General features: G+C 49.0%; 1 pseudogene; it reads right to left on the bottom strand.

The window, feature by feature from the left end:
* Positions 1-5,047: 5,047 nt before the first annotated feature.
* LOC120849946 lies at positions 5,048-6,589 on the bottom strand (annotated as a pseudogene).
* Between the last annotated feature and the right edge of the window lie 200 nt (positions 6,590-6,789).

Below are 6,789 nucleotides of genomic sequence, written 5' to 3'. Positions count from 1 at the left end.
TTTAATGTCAAATGAACAGGCTGAAAATCCTTTGTTGGAGTTATCTTTTAAAAAATCTAAAATATCGTCAGAATTACTTACCAAAACTGGATCGTTAAAGCCTAAAACTTCCAATTTGTCTTGGAGAAAAAGCGCGACCGGCTTCTGCCATGAGCCCCTCTCTGATACTATGACCCTTAGGGGACATTGTTCTTTGTGGGTCTTGGCGCTAAACATGATTTGCAAGCTTCCATCTTTGTTCTTATTGATGCTCTGAGCTAGATGATGAAGGTTCAACATTTTGCATCGTCTCACTGCCTTTAATCTCAGCTTCTTAAGAGACACATAATCTCGGCGATTGAACACTGATTTCATTTCATTTCATTTATTTGGCTCAGGAGAGTCGGGAGTTGGTCTGCAAACACCCAAACTAAAGGGGGGGGGGGGAGGGGGTGAGGGGAAGCAAAAGCAACAAAATACTTTTGACAAATACAAGTTAAAGAAGTAAACAATAAGACAGATAACAACAACTAGATACTTGCACAAAGGCTATGTGAGCGAATGACGGAGATGGCTAGTTACTCTATGGCAGAAGTCCTTCACTTCGTCTCGTGCCGTGGGTGGGCACAGGGTGAAGCTAGGTGGCTATGATCGCCAGTGCGTCACAGTCCTCACAACAAAAGACTGGCGATGCCTCTCAGTTCTGGCTAAGATAGGCTGCAATGAACCGGTCCGATTTTTCCTTAAAGGGAGCACAACGCCAGACTGGCTTGAGCTCAGAATCAAAAGGTTGGTCAGCAGTCGTAGGGAGGCCACCTCTCGCCGTAAGACAAGCGGGTTCCACCCAACAGCTTGCAGTAAATCGGCCGTTCGCATTTCCCGGTAACGTGCTATGCGTATGTCACTCCGCCTAGTCAAGGTAGCGTAGGCGGCCCGACGCTGGACACTCTCCAGTGCCGCTACAAAGTGTTCCTGGTGGGGGCTCCATATCGGGCAGCAATACTCAAGTTGAGGAAGCACAAGTGCAGTGAAGAGATGTCTTAAGGTCTCGGGTCCAGCCCCCTTGGTTACACAGAGACAAAATCCGAGCTGCCGACGCGCCCTCGAAAGTACCTCTCCAACGTGAGCGGAGAAACGTAGCTGGGCGTCCAGGGTGACACCCAACAGCTTTGCGCTTGATGTCCACCTGAGGGCAACACCATCAAGGCAAAGACTAGGAGGGGCCAGGGGTTGCCGGGCGCAGGATATCACCATAGCCGAGCACTTGGCAACATTCAGAGGGAGCCTGTTCTCAGAGGACCAAGCAGACATTGCATCAAGGTCATGTTGGAGCTGCGGTTGGTGAGCAAGGCTAGAGATCGGGTGCAGAAGAGTGACATCATCTGCATAAAGCAGGGGCTTGCAGTACAGGGATGTAACAATATCATTGATGAAGACGTTGAAAAGTGTGGGTCCAAGCACAGTGCCCTGGGGAACACCGGACAAGACCCCAACTGTATCAGACACTGCAACACGGAACACAACGCGCTGAGTTCGCTCACATAAAAAGTCTGTCAACCAGTTGAAGAGTTCACCGCATACGCCAAAAGCGCGGAGCTTGCTTATGAGGATCTTATGGTCTACTCTGTCGAATGCCTGTCGGAAGTCCAACTGAACAAGCGCAGAGGGGGTACGGCCATCCAGGTACTCACTGGCAGTGTTGACGAGAACAGCCAGGGCCGACTCGCAGCTCCGACCGGGCCGAAAACCATGTTGATACACAGTGAGCAGATTATGCTGCTCGAAGTGAGCAAGCAGTTTTCTGTTTATAACACGTTCCATGGTCCTGTAAACTACGGAAGTCGTAGAGATGGGGCGGTATGATGAGGCAGTGTCAGTCGGCGCCTTACCACCTTTGTGCACAGGCGTTACCATGGCATGTTTCCACTGCCGTGGCACCCTTCCTGCCGAGAGGAAGTTCCCAAAAAGCTGGGTAAGGACTGCGCATAATCTGGTGGAGCAGGCTCGCAGGAATGCTGGGTGGACGCCATCAGGTCCTGCACTTTGGGAAGCGTTGAGGCAGCGCAGTGCTTCTTTAGTGTCGCCTTCCGTGATTACTGGCCTGGCAGGTAGAATACAGTCAGATGTTTGGGCACTGGGAGTGCCGAGAGCTAGAGGCACATCTAGGTCAGCGTCGGAAGCCCATACAGAAGAAAAATGGTCACTGAACAGCTCAGCAATAGTTTCAGGGTCACTGAGAACCGAGCCGTCCCTTTCGAACTCTGGGACAAAGGAGGACCTGCGCTGGCTCTTGACGTATGCCCAGAAGAGCTTGGGAAAGCGCGCAGCTTTCTCGGCGACCACGCACAGGTACTCCTTGTGGGCCGTATACACCAACTTTTTCAGGTCTCGTTGTGCTCTTCGTGCTGCAGCAAGGACGTCTGGACGATTTGTCTTTTTGGCTTTTCTGAAGAGTTTCCTCTTTTTGTGGGAGAGGCGTATAATATCATCGGAGATCCAGGGGGTCCTCCGACGGCCGGACAGATGCTTGGAAGGCACACAATCTGCCTCAATGGCGCTCATGATGTCCAGCCACATGTCGTAAGCTTCATCTACAGATGGAGTGTCGAGGACCAGACTCCAGGGTGCGAGATGTAGGAGGCTGTTCAGGTGCGATAGGTCCATCCTGGAGAAGTTCCGTACCATTTTGCAATAATGGTCAGACTTCGGCAGCGTCAAGAAGCTCGAAAAGCGGATTGCGTTATGGTCGGACCCAGCCAGGCTCGGTTGGATGGAACAGTCAGTTATGAGGGGAAGTTTGCTCACAAACACGACATTTAAGAAGGACGCTTTGTCTGTGATCGACCTGTATGAGGGTTCACCGCACACCTGAACAAAACCAGACGTTTCCATAACATCAAGGAGAGCATCGTCGTGCGGGCTCAGCGGGACAGGTGCAGAGAGGTCAGACCAGTCTATGTGAGCGTTAAAATCTCCAAAGACGCAGACACAGGAGTAGGCCGAAACGTCAACATGTGCCAGAGATTGCCCCAAGAGATCGTAGGAGGCAGCTCGCGTGCTAGGTGGACAGTACACGCAGCAGAGCAACATCTTGCCCCTCCGATGTGTAACTTCGACATAGACGGCCTCAAGGTCCTCTGACTACAGGTCGCGCCTCCGACGGCAGGGCAGTCGATGGGGCACCATGATCAGTACACCACCCCCATAAGACGCACGGTCCCTCCTGTAGACGACGTGCCTGGCGGTATCGATGAGCTGACCGTCGTGGTCAGACGGGTCGAGCCACGTTTCGCAAAGACGAAAGACCGTGTCTGGATTCGCCTCGACCAACGCTTGGAAATCAAGTGTTTTGTTTTTCACTGAGCGGACGTTTGAAAACCTCACTGCGATGCGGGAGCTTTCAGGTGAAGGGCCGACCGGAGCCGGCGACAAGGCGGGCTGCTGGGGAGCGGAGTCCGCGTGCTGGCTGCTCGGAGCCGGAGCGAAAAAATCGACATCCAGGGGTGGGAGTGCACAGACTCCGCAGTACCACTCGGTGGATGAAGATGAGAGTCTCCTGTAGGCCTTAAGTGACAGCAGCTCACACTTGCGATGGTGCCAGGAGTCGCATCCGTCGCACTGCAGCGCAGCCACATTTCGAGGACCGGTCGGCGACAGCGGGGGCAAGTGGGCCGCGGCCCAGGATTGGGAGGAACGTCTCCGGCGAGGAGGAGGAGCAAGGTGACGGGCGCTTGCTGGAGCGAGCGGGCCGAACGGGCTCCGAGGGCAGTCGTTTTTCCAATCCCAGTAGGCTTAGCTACAGTCACGGCAAAACTGGCATCACGGGGGCAGGCGACCGGGATGTGCAGCCCAAGTGGTACAGGCAGGCGGGCGAGACGTTAATCAATACTCGAGATAGCAGGGCATTGGCGGCGAAGGCGTGCGAGTACGGAAATATAAAACAAAGTACGGAGACACGCAAAAACGTGCCCGCACTCCGCCATGTTGAACCGGGAATGGTTTTAGAGACACATCATCTCGGCGATTAAACACTGACGAGGTCGCCTCAAGGGCTTTGCTACCGAATTCCGCTTCTGTTAAAACTACAAATCCTCCCTCCTTGTCAGCTGGAGGGACGGTCATCTGTCTGATCATTGTCAAAGCTGCAAGTGTGTGCAGTTGTTTTCCAAGAGTAATATTCTGGCACGGCACAAGGAAAAAACTGTGAGGGAGATAGTCGAGGCAGAAGAGATTAAGAAGGGTGGTGCAGCATGTGTCAGCGTGGCATCAATTGATCTACTGGACAAGGAGCGTGCGTTCCTCAATGACGGGGCCTGGCATCGGGTTGGCTAGTGGTGGAGCAAAATCAGAAACTCGGATGGTATGAAAGTGTCGTTTTATGTAATAAAATCAGCTGTTAGTAGCGCACTGTGCTGTCTATTTCTTGTCTCTTTGTCCTTGTTTTTTGAGCGCAAAAATGTATTCCAAATTTTTGAAAACGTCCCAAAAGAAGACAGTGTTTACTTATAAAATGAAAGCGTGCGTGAACGTTTCTGTTGTTTGGCAAAGTCGGCAATTGGTAGTTCCATATACTCCAATGCCGCGGGAGTCGAGTCACTCTTTTACTGGTATGGTACGCGAATGAAATCTGTAAAAGAAAGTATTGCACTTGGGAGGAACTGGCATTTTCATGACTCTTTTTAGAACATCCGTTCTGCAATTCTGTGGAGGGTCATAAGGGTACATGCGAAACACTGGGTCCGGAAACAGCGAAAGCAGAAGTTTCCTTACCAGTGATTTTTTTAAGCATGATGTTAAAAAGTTTTGGTCAAACCTTGCTCTTACGAAACCCAACGTGCCTGCTACTTCTTTATAATATCCTCGTAATGTTATTTTACTCGTGGTTAGTGAATCATCACCTGGTAGTACCAAGTATTTTGCCAAAAAGAATTTTTGGCACATCTCCAAGAAAGGATACTGTTCCCGTCTAAAAAAAATTCATGTGGCAATTAGCTGTCTCACAAAGATGTGACCCATTCCAAGGCTCCCGTCTTGAATTTTTCGAAATAGGTTTGTTCTTCTCATTGGCTCATACGGTGACCTCCAGATGAATGTCGCAAAAATCCTGTTAAACACGTTGACTCTTACTCTGGAACAATGCATAACCTGCAGAAGGTATGTCAGGTATGACAAGAAGTAAATGTTGGAAACGGCGACTCTACCAAAGGATGATAGGTATCTGAGGTTCGACATGCGTGCAGCTGATTTGACATTTTTGTCAACGTTGTCCCGCATTGCCTTTGAATTGTCCACTGCCCTCAGCGGTACTCCCAACAGTTGTGGTTTTTCGGTGGACCATTTTATGCTCACACATATGGGTGAAGTCGTTCCCCACTCCCCACACCACGAACCGCAACTTTTGTCGTTGTTTACTGCCGCACCAGACACGGCACAAAAATGTGACACGCGCGACACTGTGTTTTTTATGCTTGACTTCTTGGAGCACCCAAGCATAACTTCGTCGGCGTATGCCAGAAGCTTGACTTCGCAGCTGTGGAGACTAAAGCCTTGAACTTTGTTGCCGTTCAGGATGCTTCCGCAGAGTGGTTCAAGGTATATAGAGATCGAAAAGAAGGGGTAATAAGGGGCATCCTTGTCTGACCGAATGCTGAACTCCTATTGATCGTGTAAGAGCTCCGTTGACTATTAATTTGGTTGATATGTCAGTATAACAAAGTTTTATCCCACGCTTGACATTCTCTCCTACTTGTATGTGCCTCAGAAGAGAGAACAGAAAGGAGTGTTTGTTGGCAAATCTCTATTATAGATCGAACTATGTGAAGGTTGGTTTGTATATTCCTTCCCTTGACGGAGCAAGTCTGATGGTCACCAACAATCAAAGATATTACGCTTTGCAACCGACCTGCTAGCACGCGTGCAAAAATTTTATAGTCGTTATTGACTAAACTTATTGGCCGACAACCTTCTACCTGCTGAAGCTTGTCTGAGTCCTTGGATTTAGGTATTAATTCTGTGTGTGCCTTCCGAAATGATAGAGGTTGACATTCGTTGCAGTACGATTCCTTGAAAACATTTAAGGGTACAGGCGCAAGTCTCTTGCTCCATTTCTTGCAAAACTTGCTGGCCAGCCATTTGGACCTGAGGCCTTCCCGTTTTTCATCTCTTTTATATTTAAAACTTCGCTTACATCGATGAGGGTGTTTAGGTTTTCGGTCGTCTCTTTTGGTAGTGTTGGTAGTCCAGATAATAAAGATTCCTGCATTTGCATGGTTACGGTAAGTGGCTTGGAAGTAAATATATTTTCATGTTAGGCTTCAAATGTTTCTCGAATTTCCTTTTCATCAGTCAAAATTCAACCATTTCCTTGCAATCTGTCAATTCGCTTCTCTTTTACATATTCTTTCTCGGCATTAAAGTACCTCTTCGTCGGTTGCTCTCCCTCTATGATTTGCAAGGTACGTGTTCTTACTGCGGCTCCTCCGTAGTGCAGTTTATCATGTTCTTCAATTTGTTTTCTAAGATTCTTTATATCATCTTTGTATTTCCCTGGTTCCTGACATTCAAGGCGATACAGGTAGAGAATGTCTTCATTAAGTCGCCTTTCTTCCATTTTTTGTCGGTATGTCACAGTTGATGACAGTTCGATGCTCATCTTTCTTATTTCTTGTTTAAACATTTCCTATCTCTGTCCCCACCCATGTTTGGTACATTCGATATTTTTAAGAGCTGATTCTACTCCCTTCTTAAATTCTTCGTTTCAAGAAGTTCTCATTCATTTTCCAAAGGGACCAGGCCTGTGAGTTTCTTGTT

The sequence above is a fragment of the Ixodes scapularis genome, unplaced genomic scaffold, assembly GCF_016920785.2.
Source record: "Ixodes scapularis isolate PalLabHiFi unplaced genomic scaffold, ASM1692078v2 PGA_scaffold5__190_contigs__length_132052651, whole genome shotgun sequence".
In the NCBI taxonomy this organism is placed as follows: domain Eukaryota; kingdom Metazoa; phylum Arthropoda; class Arachnida; order Ixodida; family Ixodidae; genus Ixodes; species Ixodes scapularis.
This window is presented reverse-complemented; position numbering and strand designations above follow the sequence as displayed.